Below are 17,222 nucleotides of genomic sequence, written 5' to 3' on the forward strand. Positions count from 1 at the left end.
CTGCTTTCAGGGGTAAGAGTGGACTGTACTTAATTTGAAGAGAAAATGTGTGTATTCACTCACTCCTCGGAGCAGCCTGGCGTCCCTGCCTGTGTGGGGGCGGGGAAGTGTTGATAAGCTGTGATCCCAGAGCTCGCAGAACTCGCCGTGTGTTTGGGAGACCACTTAATTGTTCATTCAATGATATGTTATTATGGGGGAGCCACTGAGCGCTTCGATGAGTAGAGGTGACATCTGAAAATGCCACTTTGTGCTCTGACAAGGACACATTGGAATGGTTAGAGGAGAGAGTAGGGAAACGGGTCAGTCAGACGCAGGCCATTGCGATAGTCCAGGCTCCAGTTACCTGCTAGCAACATGTCACAGCTGTCCCGGTTGTTGCTGGGGCCCCACCCCCCCAAACATTCTGATTTAATTGGTCAGGATGGGACTCAGGACGTGACATCCTTGTCAAGCTCCCGGGGGACGACCACGTGTGGCCTGGACACCATGATCCTTGCTGCACAGGAAGGCTCTGCAGAGAGAGGAGCCTTGGTGTGCAGGGGTCAAGGAATGAGGGGGACGAGAGCGACTTCCAGGCTGCACTCCTGGGGGCCCAAAGAAAGATGGAAAGGGGGCAATGTAGGTAGAGGAGGAGTTTGTGGTGGCAGGATCATGCTGGAGGCCCTGGGGGAGACGGCGGCTCGTGTCTGAAGTGGGAAAATGACTGTCCAGCTCAGCTGCAGAGGTGACGAGTCCTTGGGGGTGGGACTGAGAAAGAAAAGCACAGAACTGAGCCTTCAGGGCGACCAGGCCGCTGGAAAGTAAGGGATCCTGGACAACGACTCAGACCATCTCCTGGGTGGGACCAGGGGATTTGGGACTAGGTCAGTGTGTTGTCCACTGGGGGAGGGGTGAGACCAGAGTGGGTACCAGTGGGGTCAAGGGATGAGCAGGCAGAGGGGATGGAGCACCAGGGAGCGAGGTGGCAGTGACGGGCCACTCTGCTAGGCGCCCTGAAAGGACGAGGGAGACGAGCACATCCTCCAGCGCCCGTGGGGCAGCATGTGACAGGGAAGTCTGTGTGGCTCCCGGTGGTTGCTGAGAGTGGAACCAGGCCGATGGTGCAAGGCCCAGAGAAAGACCGTGAGGACTCAGGCAAGGATTTTAAGTGACTACCACTTAGCACGAAAGAGGTGAGGCTCTGCTTACTGGGGATTCTCGAAACCAGTGACAGAGCACCTAAAAAGGTCACTGAAGGATCTCACGAGGCCCCTCATCGATAGGCACTTGACATGGGTGACCCCATGGTGCCTTCTATTTCTGGCTTGTTCTGAAACGTCCCGGTCAGACCTCGTCCACCCGGGGACAGCCTTGTGACTTTAGCAGAGCCTGACCACTCTGCCAGGCCAAATAAAGGTCATGGGAAGGCAGAGAGTGGTCAAGTAGCTCTATCTACCCCCACCCACTCGGCATGTCCATCCCTCCTGCCTGCGTGAATCTCGTTGATAATTCAGCCTAAGGGTCACAGTGCCGGCCACTCACTGTTTGGGGAAACGGTAAACAAAGATAAGAGTGTTAAGCACTGGAATTTATTTTTTATCCACTTGGCCTAAAAGCAACCACGTGTTAAATTTAGAAAGCTGGTTCCAGACCCCTCCTGCTTCCTGCCTCCTCTTCAGCACCCATGCTCAGAGCGTGCTCTCCGCTGACCGTGGAATATGAAATGTGTTTGCAAAGCCCAGGAGCTTTTCGCGGCTGCCTGCCTGATGTTTATAAAAATGTATCATCGGAGGGCCTGGGAGACAGGGGCCATTTCCTCTGGTCCCGGCTGCGCTCACCATTCCAGTGGCAGCCAGTGCCGCCCAAATATTTACCCAACCATCCTCCCAGGCAGGGCCCCAGACTCTCAAGTCTCACGCTGTCATTAGGTGGGACGAGCCCCAAAGGGAGTAGCAGCCATTCCAGGAAACCTGGGTTTGTTGACAAGGTCTCCCTCACACCCAGAATCTACCACTGAACGGCTCTTTTTTCCTACATGTGGGTTAAATCCCTTTACAATCAACTCAAAGAACCTGGAGAATCTCTTCATTGACCTGGAATTCTGTTGTTTTGAATATGCTTTGAAATAGATGAGCCATTGTCTGGGCTCAGAATTTTCTGGTTTGAAAGAGATCTCCACTGCGATACAATTTACTGTAGCAGGATTTTTTTCCAGTTCATCTTCAATTCCCTGTTGCCTGCTCAGTCCATTTTTACAGATCATAAGGATATAAGTGGGGAAAGCTAAGCCCAAGCTGAAAAGAAAACAAAAACTAAAAACTCTCCTTTGCCCAAGAGTGATGGCCAGAAGCCTAAATGGCGTCTGGTACCAGATTTTAATGATGGCAGGGAGTGAGGTGCGTTTGTGTGGCCAGCTGAAGGGAAAAGAGTTGAACCCGTGCTCCTGGCCTGCACTGGTTATCAGTCATGAGACAGGAAAAAGAAAAGAGCAGAGGAGGCTTTGACCTTATGGGAGTTCAACACTACCATTGTAGGCGAGGAATCGCAGCCCAGAGGGGTGAAGTGATTTGCCCAAGCTGCACAGCAACTAAGGACCAGAGGCAGCAGCAGACCACAGGACTCTCAATCCTGGTCTGGTGCTGTGCTTCTGCCACATTACACTAGAGACAGCGGATGGAACCACAAGAAGCAGGGTTTAAAAAAAAAAAAACACAAACCCAGGATACTATAGCAGATGGCGTATTCAATGTTTCATGTCTAAGAAATTACCAAGCATGCTTTCCTGGGTCACTGTGTGAAATCCCAAGGAAGATGAAGGACTCGTGGGAGGAGTGGGGTCCATTCCAGACCAAGGCAGCAGGAGGTGAACTTGGGTGGTGTGATTCTGCATTTCTTAATTCTCTGTTCACGTGGTACCTCAGTGGTCTAGCCCAGGGACTTTGCATACAATTGGGTAGTTTGGGCTTGCCCAGTAAGATACAGGATGACCAGTTAAATCTGAATTTTAGATACCTTATGCAAAGGAATGAGTACTCGCCTCCCTTCTCCCCCATAGTTCTATGCTGAAGCACTCACATGCTGTGATGGTCTTAGGAGGGGAGGCTTTGGGAGGAGATTAGGGTTGGGTGAGATGTGGGGGTGAAGCTTTCAGGATGAGGCGAATGCCCTTGTAAAACCAGGAAGAGACACGAGCTTGCCCTCTGTTTTTCTCTCTGCCTTTCTGTCTCTGTCTCTCTCTTCTCTGGGCAGGCGCTGAAGAAAGGCCAGTAAGCACACAGACAGCAGTGGCCATTCGCAAGCCAGGAAGTAAGCCCTTACCAGGAACTGAATCTGCCAACGCCTTGACCTTGCACTTCCAGAACTGAATATCCAGAAGTAAATATTTGTTGTTTGGAATACCAGTCAGTGGTTGCTTTGTGATAGCAGCCCCAGCTAAGACAAACTAGAAATAGTTTTTTCCTATAAGTATGTCCCAAATATTGCACTGAACATATTTGTGCTACAAAAATATCATTCATTTTTTATCTGAAATCCAAATTTAACTGGATGTCTGTCAGTCTTTTTTTGGTGGGGGGGTACCAGGAATTGAACTCAGGGGCACTGGACCACTGAGCCACATCCTCAGCCCTATTTTGTAGTTTATTTAGAGACAGGGTCTCACTGAGCTGCTTAGCACCTCACTGTTGCTGAGGCTGGCTTTGAACTGGAGATCCACCTGCCTCAGCCTCCTGAGTTGCTGGCATTATAGGCGTGCGCCACCACGCCCAGCTGGACGTCCTTTATTCTAGTTTACTCAGTCTGGCAACTCTAGGTGGTGATACTGCTCATGCTGTGTTGAAAGAGATGTGGTTGGACCAGCGCTCCCAGCGGCACGTGACTGGGAGACCATTCAGAGAGCGAGAGCACAGTGGCAGATTGCGGAGCTTGGTGGGTTCAGCCCTCCTGTGCTCTGGATCTGGAAGCACAGCCCTGAGAAGCGAAGTGACTTGCCCTCACGTTTGCTCACACAGAAACTCTCACTTGTTTCTTTTTTAGAAAATAAATCCAGTAAATCAACTAAGCTTTAATGTACACCCAACCCTAGTTAAGGATAAGTTTTTAGGGTAAAAAAAAAAAAAAAGTCTAAGGAGTCACTCGTTTTTCTCTTTTATACGGAACTCCTGGAGGTTTGAATTTCATGCTTTTGAACTTCAGACTTGTAAACTGAAGAGCAGAGGTGTGTGGTCTGACAGGTCCAGCTGGAAGCCAGGGGCCAGTGACTAAGCCTCGCCAAGCTGGCTCATCTGTAAAGTGGGGAGAAGTCACACTTGAAGGGGCAGAGTGAGGACTCCCTGTTGGGGGTTTTATTAAGAGGCACTGTGTGTGACTCTTCCTCTTTGGGACACATAATCAAATTCGTTTCGGAAAGGGCTGTTTCTGACCCTGGGAGCCCATGAAGCAGATGTTGTCCAAGCACCGGCAGGAGACATCCGTGCCAGAGAGCTGAGCACCCACTTCAGGGTGACTGCCTAGAGGGAAGTGCCTCAAGAAGGCCCCTGTCCTGTTGGAGGAAGGCGAGAGGTACTCTTGGATACATCCTGCAGGATGTGGCCGGGCTACCACTGAGCCGGCCAGAAGCAGGCCCAACCCCATGCCGTTTCCTGCACCCAGATGGGGTGGCCAGGGAGGGCTGGCTGGCAACCCCCTGTGTCACCCAGCGCACCACCTGTTAGTGGGCACCTGCTGGCAGGCCTGAGCCTGTTCCTGCAGGTGAGGAAGCAGGTTCCTGCAGCTCTGGCCTACCTGGGCCTTGGCTGTGGCCTACAGGGCTCCTTCAGGAAGGAGGTGCTGCAGGGGGACCTTCCTGGGGCCAGACTGCACTGGCAGCGAGGAGAGAAGACCACGGTACTGGGCTTCTCACTGTGTCCTCATTTCAGCATTCTTGTAACTTGGTGTCAACTTTGTGCCCTCAAGGGTGAGGTGCCCCCTTGAACTCATCCCATGAGAGGAGCCGACAGCAGGCCATGGCCAGCAAGTGCCTCTGATTGCCATGCCCAGTAAGGGCTGGGTGCCCCAGCCTGCTCGCTCTTCCTAATCCCAGTTTCTGAGGACACCTGTGGTGGCCTCCTTACCCTCTGTGGCTCTGTGCGAACCTCTGGGTCTGTGCAGGGCTAATGACTCCCCAGCCCAGGGGCTGTGCTGAGCCATCTAGGGTCTTCTCGTGTTGTACGGGAGGAAATGGTGGCTCAGAGCTGAGGTGGCAATGGGAGGGCCGAGGACCGGGGCTGAACCCAGGCCTATCCCAGGCCTCCTCGTGCCTTTCCTGGTAATCGCTGCCCACCTCTTCCACCTGACACCTTTTTCTGCAGTTGGTGGCTTTCAGTGAAAGGGACTTCTTGTCCAGAGTGACCTTCAGGCTCTTTCCTACTCACTTTCTCTATCCTCCTCGCTTTTCCACTCTCTAGCGCGTGCCCTTTCTCGTTCCTTTCTTGTTCCCTTTCTCTTCCTCTCATTTTCTCTCTTAGCCTGCAGGGAGATACCCTGTTTGCTTAGTAAACTCCCTTACGTGATTTCCCGTGTCCGGCGTGGTTTCCGTGGGATCCCTTACATTGGTGCCGTGACTCAGATGGGATCTTCCACTGTCTCTTAAGCTAGTGGAACCCCATCTGAGCCCCAGTGCCCCCCGGATACAGCCCCACCTTCCATTCTGCCCAGACGCTCTGCTCTGCATTCATCAGCGGACTTCAAATTGAGGCACCCATCCCCAGATGCCTTTACAACCTGCTCTTCCCCAACTGGACTTCTACCTTGGACCCTTCAATTGACCCGATTTCTAAAAGGGAACTCCAAACTGCTTGCCCCACGCTGCCCCCTTCCAGCTCGAAGAAGCCAGAGCGATCATCGACCCCCTTTCCCAACAGCAAAGGAGTTCCTAAAATTAGAGGGGTGAATGAAGCCAGAATTGGGGACAGGCAGTTAGTGTAGAGATGGGGGATCAGTCAAATCGAGGAAATGAAGTCCATGAAAACCATCTGCCTCTGGAAGTCTGCAAGTTGAAGACTGCCCCTGGGAGAATGGACTTTTTACATCTCACCTGCAAAACCAGACCCAGTCACTTAAGCAGGAAGGAGAGAGAAGGCTTCAGAAAGAACTGGAGAGCAAAAGATTCCCTTATAAAAACAGAAACGGGGGAATGTAATGTACAAAGCTGCTCCCCTGACCTTTCCGGTGCAGCCATTTTCCCCGCCTCCCAACCACTTGTCAATCTGCACATCCTAGCTAGCTATTGGTTCATCAGTCAGCTTGCAAGTGTCCTTCTCCGATATTGGTCCCCTGTTAGCCCGGCGGAATTCAATTACTTTACTGTAGCTACCCCGCCATCTTTTCTCATCTTTCTCTCTTTCCTACTCACTTTCTCTATCCTCCTCGCTTTCACACTTTCTTGCGCACGCCCTTTCTCGTTCCCTTTCTTTTCCTCTCATTTTCTCTCTTACCCTAAAGGGAGACACTCTGTTTGCCTAATAAACTCCCTTATGTGAAAAAAAAAAGAGTGCCCTTCAGGGCTGGGGATGTAGCTCAGTTGGTAGAGTGCTTGCCTCATAAGCACAAGGTCCTGGGTTCAATCCCCAGTACTGACCAAAAAAAAAAAAAAAAGAATGGCCTTTACAGTGGGAAAACTAAGTGAAGACAGGCCCCAGAGAAGTGGCTGTGGCAAGCTCCCCACAATGATGAGGGTTATGGTTTAGATATTAGGTGTTCCCAAAAGCTCCTCTATGAGATAGTGCAAGAAGGTTCCCAGGAGAAATGATGGGGTTACGAGAGCCTCGACCCATCAGTGAGTTAATCCCCTGATGGGATTAACTGGGTGGTAACTGAAGGCAGGTGGGTGTGGCTGCAGGAGGTGGGAACTGGGGGCTGCCTTTGGGGTATATATTTGTATCTGGTGAGTGGAGTCTCTCTGCTTTCTGATCATCAATGTGAGCTGCTTCCGCCACGATGATCAGCCTCACCTGGAGCCCCAAGGAATGTAGCCAGTTGTCTGTGGATTGAGACCTCTGAAACTGTGAGCCCCCAAATAAGCTTTTCCTCCTCCACAATTGTGCTGGTTGAGTCTTTTAGTCACAGGAGTGAAAAAGCTGACTAAAACAGTGGGCCTCCCTCTCCTCAGAGCTGAGGGCAAGTGGGTGAGTCAGAATGAGGCTCTTGGGGAGGAAAGGGTTTTTAAAGATTAAATTTAGGGGTGGAAGGGGACTTGGTAAATTACAGACAGCACATGCCTCAGAGCCTTGAGAGCTGGTTTCTTTCCACAGACCTGGAGTTTGCATGATGGCTCGGTCGCAATGCTGAGGTCCCCCTATGGCCTGTTGGTGGCAGGTTCAGTTGTGGGTTAGGGGGAACTGCCCCTCAAGAGGGGCCCAGCAGATCCTCCCCCTCATATCAGCTTACCAGGGCAGGCGTGGAGGACATGGTGGCGGAGATGCAGGCTGCTCCGTGCATCCCTGTCCTTCCCATGTGTGCCCTGACATCACCCCTGCAGGTGTGGGAGAGGGCTCTCAGGGCCTCAGCGAGGATCCCCTGAAAGTGAGAGCCACACCCTATTTCCCATGGCGTGGAGTCTTCCTCTTTCTGTGCCTAGGCCAGGCGCTGAGTGACCCCGCCAAAGCCCTCCCCATCTGCCAGGTGCTGGCCTGCCCATCTCAGGGCTCCCCGCCAGGAAATGGCCACGGCAGGCGCCTGTCCAGTGGACAGGACCGCTCGGCTCTCCAGGGCTTCAGCCCTGTCCCAGCTCTGGGCTCTACTTTAGTTCTGGTTTTCTTTTCTTTGCCGTTGGGCTGTTCTTCTGGGACAACACCCAAGACAGCGAGCCTTCACTCCCCCCAGGAAGGATTCTGTTTAGTTCCTGTGTCTTTATGCCTTTTATTTTATTTATTGATCGGTTTCTCTGAGAAACCAAAGCTGTTTTTCCTCATAAGAATTTTATCGTCCTACAAGGATCCCCTCCCTCGACGTTGATTAACGGCCTCTGCCAAAGCCCTGACGCTTGTTCTACTGGGGCGTGTCGCCTGGTGCCTGCCAGGTACCTGGTAGCGTTCTAGGGACTGGAGGGGAGGTGAAGGGCAAGGCAGGGCCCCTGGGAGGGAGGAGCCCAGGGGACATCCTGCTGGGTGGAGCAAGTGTGGGCACTGTGGCAACATGAAGGCCATCGTGGGGGCACCGCTGGGACCAGGACCAGCCCAGGGTGGGGACCAGAGGGAATCAGAAGGACTTCCCAGAGATGAGGCTGATGCTGAAGCAATTTTCAAAAAGCTTTTGTGTTCTTTCACACAGCAACGATGAAAGCACTTAAACAAGGTTTTGGAACAACATTGAAACGCGCTCCATGGTTGCTGCACCGTTCGTTGCCACTTCGCTGGAGTGCCCACTCTGTGGTTTCTGCCTCGCTCCAGCCGTGTCCCAGCCGGAGCCTGTGGCAGCGGTTCCTCCTAGTGATGGCGATTTGCTTTGGCCGCGGATCTAAGAAATCCTGTTTCTTTGGTCCTGGGGTCTGCATCCTGCCTCACCCCACAGTGCTGGGGCTTCTCAAAGGGACTTAGCCTGGAAGTGGGGAGATTGGGGTCCCTTCAGGTGTCAGAGGTGGTGGCCACCCCAGGGAGGCCTGGGGGGACCGGGGGAACTGGATTGGAGGGATTGTTGCAGGGTCATAATCCCCACGCGCCAGGAGCAGAGGTCAAGTCCACAGTTGCAGACCCTGGAGTCCAGGAGGGGTGGTGATTAGGGAAGGGAGGGAGCACACGGAGGCGGGTGTGTGCACAGGTGCAGAGAAGCCGCCAGAGCAGCCCTGATGGAGTGGGCATGGCTGAGCCGGCCCTGCAGGGTCCAGGACGAGGGTCCCAAGGGTCGGAACTACAGTAAGGGGATGACCTCCCTGTGGGCATAAGAAGACTGGGCTCCCTGGAAGACACCAAGGTGACGTGCCACCAGATAGGAAGTGGGTTCAGGAGGTTGGCCACTCTATGGCCAAGTGAAAATGTCCACCCTTGAGGCATCCATCTCCACCAGGAGACTCGGCCGCTGGACAGACCCACGTGCAAGTGCATAAGGAAGAGTGTTGTGCTGGTACAAGCACACTCCTGTGCCCCTGGCCGCGCCCTGGCTGCCAGCTGGGCTGTTCTGGCAGATCTCTCAGGATCTCCCCTCAGAGCCAGCTGGCTCTGCGGCAGCCAGATGTGGGTGTGAGGTGGGGCCAGAGAGAAGCCTAGCCTGGGGGAGGGGCAGGAGTGGCACCAAGCATGGTGAGCCACCAGGCTCGGCCCTGCTGACCACGTCCTGCGGGGCAGGCACAGGCGGGTTTGACCAGTGTCTTTTCAGCGAGGTTTATTTTACGGATGAGAAAACTGAGGCTTAGAGGCAAGTTCATGTGTCTGGTGGGTAGGCGGGAGAGGGCGGAGTCTGGCTCAGAGGGCTCAGGTTGTGGAGTGAATAAAAAGTGGAGTCTGCTGATTCCAGAACCTGTGATGGTGACAAGAAAGAGGCACAGGAAGGAGCAGGATCCTCCCTGGCTGGCAGAACCGCAGGCTGTGCTCGGCACTCTGACTTGTGTGAGCACAGCCTGCAGGAGGCTGAGGGAACTATCTAGGCGTACGAAACGGGTCCTGATGGGACCAGAGCATTTCCTGGGGTGACTAGGAGAAGGTGGGACTGTGAGCCAGGGCAGGGGAGGGGTGCTGTGGGGCCCCTGCTCAGCCCGTCCAGGAGGGGTCCCCCTCTGCACCTGGCAGAGAGTATGTCACTGGCTGCTCTGGCCTGTGAGGGCTAGTCTCATCCCAAGTGGGCACAGGGCACGGACAGGAAGTCACTCGGGAATTCTGCAGCCCTTGCTCATGGTGTGGCTATCTATGAAGAATTTCAACCTTTTCGTCTTCCTTGGCCGTGGCCTTCAGCTCTCTGGGCACCTGTGGAGCTCACTGGCACTGGGCCCACACAAATGCTGACTACCCTCCTTACTGCAGCCTAGTTTGGGAGTGGAGGCTCCCCCGTCCAATCTTCTTACCCCTTTCTCTGACCCCAGCTGGCACTGTCTTCTCAGATGAAGAACAGTAGCCCAGAGACCCCTGGGTCCAACAGGGTCACTCTTGAGGACCCGGAAAGTTGACTGAAGATAGTGGGGCACACAGATATCTTCATCCTGCTAAAAGCAGGGCCCGAGGAAATGGGCCTAAAGGAGAGCAGGAGCGGGACACCAGTGTCCTCTAAGGGTTCCTTCACCCTGGAACGTGCTGTCTCCTTCCTTGAGATCCCTGAGTGCTCTCTTGCTGACTTGGCTTTGGTGGTCTCCCTGCCTGGGCAAACCCACCTCTCTCCATGGCCAACCAGATGGACAGGATGTTTGTGTAGGCACTCTTGGCTCTCATGTTGTGCCACACATGCCCTTGACCAAGGACATCCTGCTCCTGCCACACGGAATGCCAGTTAATTTTCGTCCACTGAACCTTATTCCCTCTGGCCTGGCCCTCAGGTCCATGCGCTGGGGTCTGGAGTTCACGGCAGGTGTGTGGTAGCACCAGGGCCAAAGGCCTTGTGAATCATAACCAAGGAGGCACCACACACGTCCTACAAGCCAGCGCGGCCCAGGCTGAGGGTCCAAAGAAGCTTTGTAGGGTCCAGGCAGCTGAGGCAAGCGGAGGGGACTGCTCTGCGGTCTGGAAAGGTTGGAAGGAGGAGGAGAGGAGCGGCACTAAGGAGCAGTCCCGGCAGTCGGGATGTAGAAACAAGGAGCCTGGGGCTGGGCAAAGAGCCAAGGGTGCCGATTCAGATGGCGATGCCAACTCCAGGCCCGTGGAGCCGGGCGGGCACCGTGGCCTTGGGCGTTGAGGGGCGGGGCAGCCAGAGTGCGATGGGGAGGGGCCACCGTGCCTGGCTTTGACGTGGGGTGGAGGCGCGTGCTCGGCTGATGGCTGCTGTGGGGGAGGCTCAGGGTGACCTGGGCTTCCCTTGTTTTCAAGAAAAGCTAGAATCTAGAGTTTTGTAGAATTCTCCTGCTTTATATATTTGGGCAATTAATTTCAACTTTAAAAAGCAAATCAAAATTTCTGTGACTGTGCTCAGCTTGTGGGCTGCCTCTTTCTGACCCTGTCCCCTGGCATGCTGCTGAAACAGGACCCTGTGGGTCCGATAGCCCCCTGTATGATTATTTTGACATCTGCCACTTTGGCCCCACCCATAGCATGCTGTAAATTTTTTTTTTCTCAATTAGTTAAGAAAAGAGAATCCTTTCCCAAGAGAGTATGCTAACGGCAGGCAGGGTTGGATTTCTAGTTTGGGAGTTGAATTTTGTAAAACAGGAACCCATCTAAAGGAAAACACCATTCCTTCATGGCGATATCACTCCCCTCTAGGGTCTGGGATGTACCTGTGACCCCCAAAGTCTCCCAGGGCAAAATAAGGGTGACCCAGTCAACCTCCTCTGATCTTCAGGACCCCCAGATCACTTAGCATCTCAATGTATCTTTTTTTTTTTTAAATAAATTAAAACTAGGGCAGGGATCCTACAGATTGAAGGCAAAAACGTCTGGAACTAATTTCAGAAAGCTCTTAACATCCCGGGGAATTACTTTTCTTTCTGCTGAGTAGTCTTAGTGGAAGAAATCTGTCGTAACCAAACATGTGTTTTCTAATGAGGTGACTATTTTAGGTTTTATGGCCAACGAAGCCAGGAACTCGAGGTGAGGCTGGACATATACTTCATTCCTGGGCATTCCTATCAGAATTAGGGGCAGGCAAGTTGAAAAGACTGAAATGCAGTCAAACCAAAACGCCAGGAGGCCTTGGGCCGAGGGCATGGGAACTCTCAGTTGGTCTCAGCTGGTAGGCGCTTGCTCAGCCTGGCCCGCCCTGGCCTCTCCTTCAGTGTGTGTGAATTTGAAATTCTGGCCTCCTAGAGAATAGAAATGAGTCTCCAGCTCTGGGTTGCCCAGCCCCTGAGCTCAGCAGGAGGAAAGAGCAGCTTCCTCTTGTGTGAGTTCCCAGTGATTCCCAACTTCGAATGGGCCTCTGGAGTCATCAGGGAGTTTGTGAATACCTGGATGCCAGGCCACCCTCCATACCACACAACACACTCTGCAAGGCATTAAGCTCCCACGGTGAGGCCAGAGAGCAGCCAAGGTTGAGAAGGGCCCACTAGAGACCCCGGCTGAGTGTTGGTCCACAGCTGCATCTTTAAGCTCCTAAGCCCGCAGCTTCTGTGTTTTACCAAGCCAAGCTCTTACTGAGCCAGGGAGTCCATCCAGGGCTGCTTCCTGCCTGCTCCTTCACACTCCCACCTCTGGAGCCAGCACTGCTCGGGAGTTAGAAGCACACTGCACTCAGATGGCCCACGTTTGTGTCATCGCTGACCAGTTGTGTGGCCTTAGCCAACCTGGACAGCTTCAGTTTCACACCCAGAAAAATAACAGTCCTGCTGCATAAAGTTGTGGCCAGTACCAAAGCATGGTTCTCTGACAGCACTCGGATCAATGCCTGCGCGGGAAATAACTCAATGGGAACTCACTACTTCTGCAATTAAAGACCTGCGTGGTTCCCCGTATCCATCCATGGGGTTCCTCCGCTCAGACCAGCCTGCCTGGATGGACCACTTCTCTGGTGGGTGTGATCACCTCTTTGATTTTATCTCTCTGAAGATGCTCACCAAATGCTCACAGTGTGTCTCACACCACACCTGGAGACTGGACCCTGTTGTGAGGATGTGCTGGGACCAGGCTCCTGGAAGGTGGCTCAACTGACACCTCAGGTCAGGATCTTAGTTGTCCAGCTCACAGTGGGAAGTGAGTGGATGATCATCCATAATGGTGGTCCACCCCGCAGCCCCAGGGCACCAAATACTGTACTGGGTACTGGGATGCTTGCAGGAGCATCCCTACAGGGGACTTTCCAATCAACGAATGTGAAGTCACAAGCACTAAGGATTTTGAAGAAAAGATATGGCGAGGGTAAAATGAGAATTTGTTCACCAAACCCCAGAATACTTGAAGGAGTTAATTTGGGGGGCCAAAGAAAGGGACATACCTTTTTAATCCAGGGTATTATAAATTTATCAGGCTGTGCAGGATCACAATAATTGAGATACATTTAGGTAAGTTCAGGGATGATAATTCTATAATGAGTTATTGATAGGGCCGCCCTGGTCTTTGCAAATGAACATCAGACGCCGTGCCAAGCCCCACCCCACACCGTCATCCCACAGGGATCTGCTGTTCTGGATATGGCACCCTCCTGAGGGGCATGGACGGTCAGCTAGTGGGAGACAGGGGCAGGTAGGAGATAGAAACCCTGCCATATGGAGACAAGTAGCAGACGCCAAAGGGTAGACTTCAACTTCTGAGAGGAGTCTGAAGCCACGGGGGTGCCACAGGGAAGTGGGCGAATGGAAGGGCCTTGGTCGACCAGCCGTGTGCAACGCAGGTTCCCCGAAGAGGCGCTGGCCCCTCATTTCCCGTGTGATGGGCTGGGCGAGCTCCAGCAGAGACCTGGGAAAGGACACTGGGCCGTGGTTGCTGGGATCCACTAATGAGCTCTGGAAACCTCTGGTTTCTCAGATCCTGGCCATTTGATCATTATTTTGTCAGCTTTCTGTGAAAACGGGTTGTGAAAAAAATGGGAGTTTGGCTGGAGGAGTAAGAGGGCTAGAAAAAGTTCTCGGGGAAAAGGAGGGCACAGCCTTGAGTGGCAGGAAAGGCACCCTGGTCACCAAGCATGTGGGACATGGAGGCCCTGGGGGGACAGAGGCTTGGGGGCCGGGCAAGTTATGGAGAGGTGTACAGTGGGAATGACAGGAGGTTCGGGAGATCTGACAAGAGCAGCAAAACAAGCTACGTGGTGCTGCTGCCTGCCAAACACCTCACATCTGTCGGCCCTGGTCATCAGCCCTGGACCCATGGGCTTTCAGCAGGCGGGGCCCTGAGGCTCAGCGAGGGTCTGTACTGCCAGGGGTCCCACCCAGCTTTCAGTAAGGGATTGGACCTTGGAGCCTGTGCTCTTAGCCATCCACTCACCTCACGCAGGGTGGCGAAGTAAAACTGGAGCCAGGGCCGTGGAACTCGGGACAAGCTGTGAGTGAATCCTGCTGTGAGCACACGGGCTGTTCCTGGCTTCTCTGTGCCCAGCCCCATGGGGTCTGCTGGCAGTGCATGCAGTAGCTGCTGGGCCAAGAGGCACCAAACCAAAGGGTCTCCCATGGGACTGACCAGGGAGCTAATACAAATATTGGAAGGAACCCTGGGTTTGGATTCTGCAAACCAAGATGACCCATGGGACAGTCACAGAAGGAGGAATGGACAAAGGTGCTCTCCAGACAAGGAATTTGGAATGAAGAGTGTGTGAGGTGGGTAACCCATAGAGAGAGCCCGAGGACGGTCACCAAGGTGGCACATTCTGGAGTTCTCTAAGTGGTTTGAAAGTCTAGACGTGAGAAAAATGCAACATACATGAATGTCTCCTGCTTTGCTGTCTTTTTTTTTTTTTCCCCCCCTTCCAGGGTGCTTGTTTACTGTCCCTTCAGCTTGGTGGCCTGAGTCCTGATGACAGAGCTTAAGTGTTGGAGCAAGAAGACTGGGATTCTGGATTTGCTGTGTGACCCAGAGAGAATCACTTAACTTTTCTGAGCTTCTGTTTAATTCAACTCTAAAAGGAAATGCCTTAATAGATACCCTGCCTACTTCATAGAGTAGGGAGGATAAATGGTAGCAAATAATAGTTATTATGTTTTTCTTATGTTACCCACTGGTGCTGATTCCAGGTAGAGCACATGGAAGTTTCACCGGCCAAGATCTCCTGAGCTTGGAAAGAGTGAGATAAGATTGTAGCAGTAAGATGCTAAAGATCAAAGGGTAAGAACCACATGACTGAGTTTACATGTTGCTCTAAGTCAGGTGGATGCCAAAAGCAACGGTGCAGTCGGTTGAGATCAGGAACGATATGAAGCTTGGAGATCTGAGAAGAAAACGAGGTGCTAAGAAAAGGGTACACTAGTCTTGAGATGGTGTGGAATAAGACGAAAGTGGACCCGGGCTGCATGTTACAACAGGAGAGGGGGTTCTAGAAAGGGTAGTGAAACCAAAAACACAGGCTCGGGAGTTGGGGGGCCTATGTTTTATTCTTCATTTGGCCAGAAGTGAGTAAAAAAGGACTTGGAAAGTCTCTTAACTGATCTGACACATTTCCTCCTTTGTAAAGTGGATTTAAAAAAAATTCTCATTCACTTTCTTGGAATTGTGATGCTCCAACCCAGGGTTTTTCAAAATGGGGGCTGTAGTCCTTTAGGAGGTCCACGAATCCAATTCAGAGGGTCAAGACGGGCAATAGAAAAGACGGGACAGAAGAGAAGCAGCCAGGGCCTGCACCCTTTCACAGAACCCTCGCTTCAGTTACACAGCTCTGCGGGTACCGGATTGCATGATTAGCTATATTTCTCATGATGGAATTGTCATCAGAAAAGTTTGAAAGACAAAGCTGTCATAAGCCCAGGGCTGCCAGGAAAGCCCAGGTGTGCCCCCTGCCTTAGTCTCCCCCTCTGCATCGGCACCTCTGCAATCTGATCCCCTTGACTCTGTGGGTGTCCCAGGAGATACAAGTCCCTGCACAACAGTCCCCAGACAGAAAAGTGTCAGGAACATTAAGTGTGGAGTCACTGGATCCATTAAACAGAAACGTAAGCCCTGTTAAATATGACTTTCGGATAGGCGATGACTAAATTTCTTTTAATATATCCCAAATATTGCATGAGATATACTAAAAAACTAGCCATTGTTTATACGAAATTCAAATTTAACCAGATGCCTATATTTTATCTGGCAACCCTAGGTAAGTAATAAACGGGGAATGGGAGGGAAAGTTTCAGAAGATTAAGACTTTTAAATGCCTCAAACTACAAAACTTTGTGTTTTAATATGTTCATAAATTAACAGCTGTATTGTATTATGCAAATTTATGTTAAGTTATTCACTCTCTGTCATCACGCTCCAATAAAAATTGTATATATGACATTTAGAAAAAAAACGACATCTTCTGATAAGAGTTTTGCTCGGCATTTCGGCAGCCGCTCATCACCTTTGGCTCCGTTCGAATGCTGCAGCCCTGGTCGCCCCGCGCCAGGCCCTGCGTGAGTGACTCACTGAATTACCTACGGTCTGTTTAAAATCCTCGAGAACAATCCCCGGGGGTGGCCAGTGATTGCCCTCCCTCCATTTTAATGCCTTTCAGGAGAAACGCAGCTTGGCGTGGAACAACAGCAGAGAGCAGCCCTGTCTTTCCTGGGAGATGGGCACCTCCTGCCAGGAAGCCCCGAACTGCGTGCAGGTAGGCATCGTGGACACGCAAGCGGGAAAATGAGTCCATGTTTAATCTCTGTGCCATCCTGTTTCTTGGGATCACACACACAGGGCAAAAAGCTCTCTCTGCTGTTTCCCTCTCAATGCACAGCGATGTCCACCAGTTGGCTCATTTAAAATTCAGAGCATTCATAAGCACGCGCCACCAGCCAGCCTTAGGAAGGTTTGCTTGATCTCACTGACGGCTGTCATCCTCCTGAAGCTTCCTGGTTCACACCCAGTATCTTTGTTCTAGCTTTTATATATTTTTAAAAAATTGAGTACCTTTTGTGGGAAGAAATGCCCACGTCTGTCCTAGAAGGGAGGGGTGAAAACTTGCTAAGGGCACATGATGGCCCCAAACTGGCAGGGAGCAGAGGCTTGAGAAAGACAGATGGCCTCGAGGAATCTTTGAAGAAAGCCAGGCCAGGCTTGGAAAACGGGCTGTGGGCAGACGCTCTGGAAGAAGGCAGGGGAGGCCTACACAGGTGTCAGGAAACTTCCGTGGAACAGGAAATAGAGCTGCTGAGGGAGCGGTCCCCCTGGGGCACTCAGGGGTCGCACTATGGGGCCCCTTACAAGTGCAGACCCACCCTGCTACCAAGGTGGATGGGCCAGGAAAGGGCACCACTGGCTTCACCCAGAGCCTTACTAGGAGGATGCTGGGTTCCTCGGATACACAGAAAATGAGCATGGGCCTGGGAGCCGGGAACCACAGCCACCCAGTGTGATACGGGCCTCTCCCAACATCCTTGGCCCCAGTTTCCTCTTCTACAGATGAAGGCATTCCATCACGTGACCTCTAAGTTTCTCTGAGTTCAACGTTCCATTATTCAACCAATATTGAGAACTGACTGGGTGTGTCTGGATGTGGGGACAAAGAGACCCTGCATTCCTGGT

At 52.4% G+C, this 17,222-nt stretch overlaps 1 protein-coding gene and 1 non-coding gene across 3 annotated transcripts in view; one reads left to right on the plus strand and one right to left on the minus strand.

Moving 5' to 3' along the window:
• Tbxas1 (thromboxane A synthase 1) overlaps positions 1-17,222 on the minus strand; it is a 159,901-nt gene that overhangs the window by 20,418 nt on the left and 122,261 nt on the right. The gene's annotated exons all lie outside the window — the stretch shown is intronic.
• On the plus strand, positions 6,527-6,600 carry Trnam-cau (transfer RNA methionine (anticodon CAU)). The gene has a single exon. It is a non-coding gene; the product is annotated as a tRNA-Met (tRNA).

Source organism: Sciurus carolinensis, chromosome 8, assembly GCF_902686445.1.
Source record: "Sciurus carolinensis chromosome 8, mSciCar1.2, whole genome shotgun sequence".
In the NCBI taxonomy this organism is placed as follows: domain Eukaryota; kingdom Metazoa; phylum Chordata; class Mammalia; order Rodentia; family Sciuridae; genus Sciurus; species Sciurus carolinensis.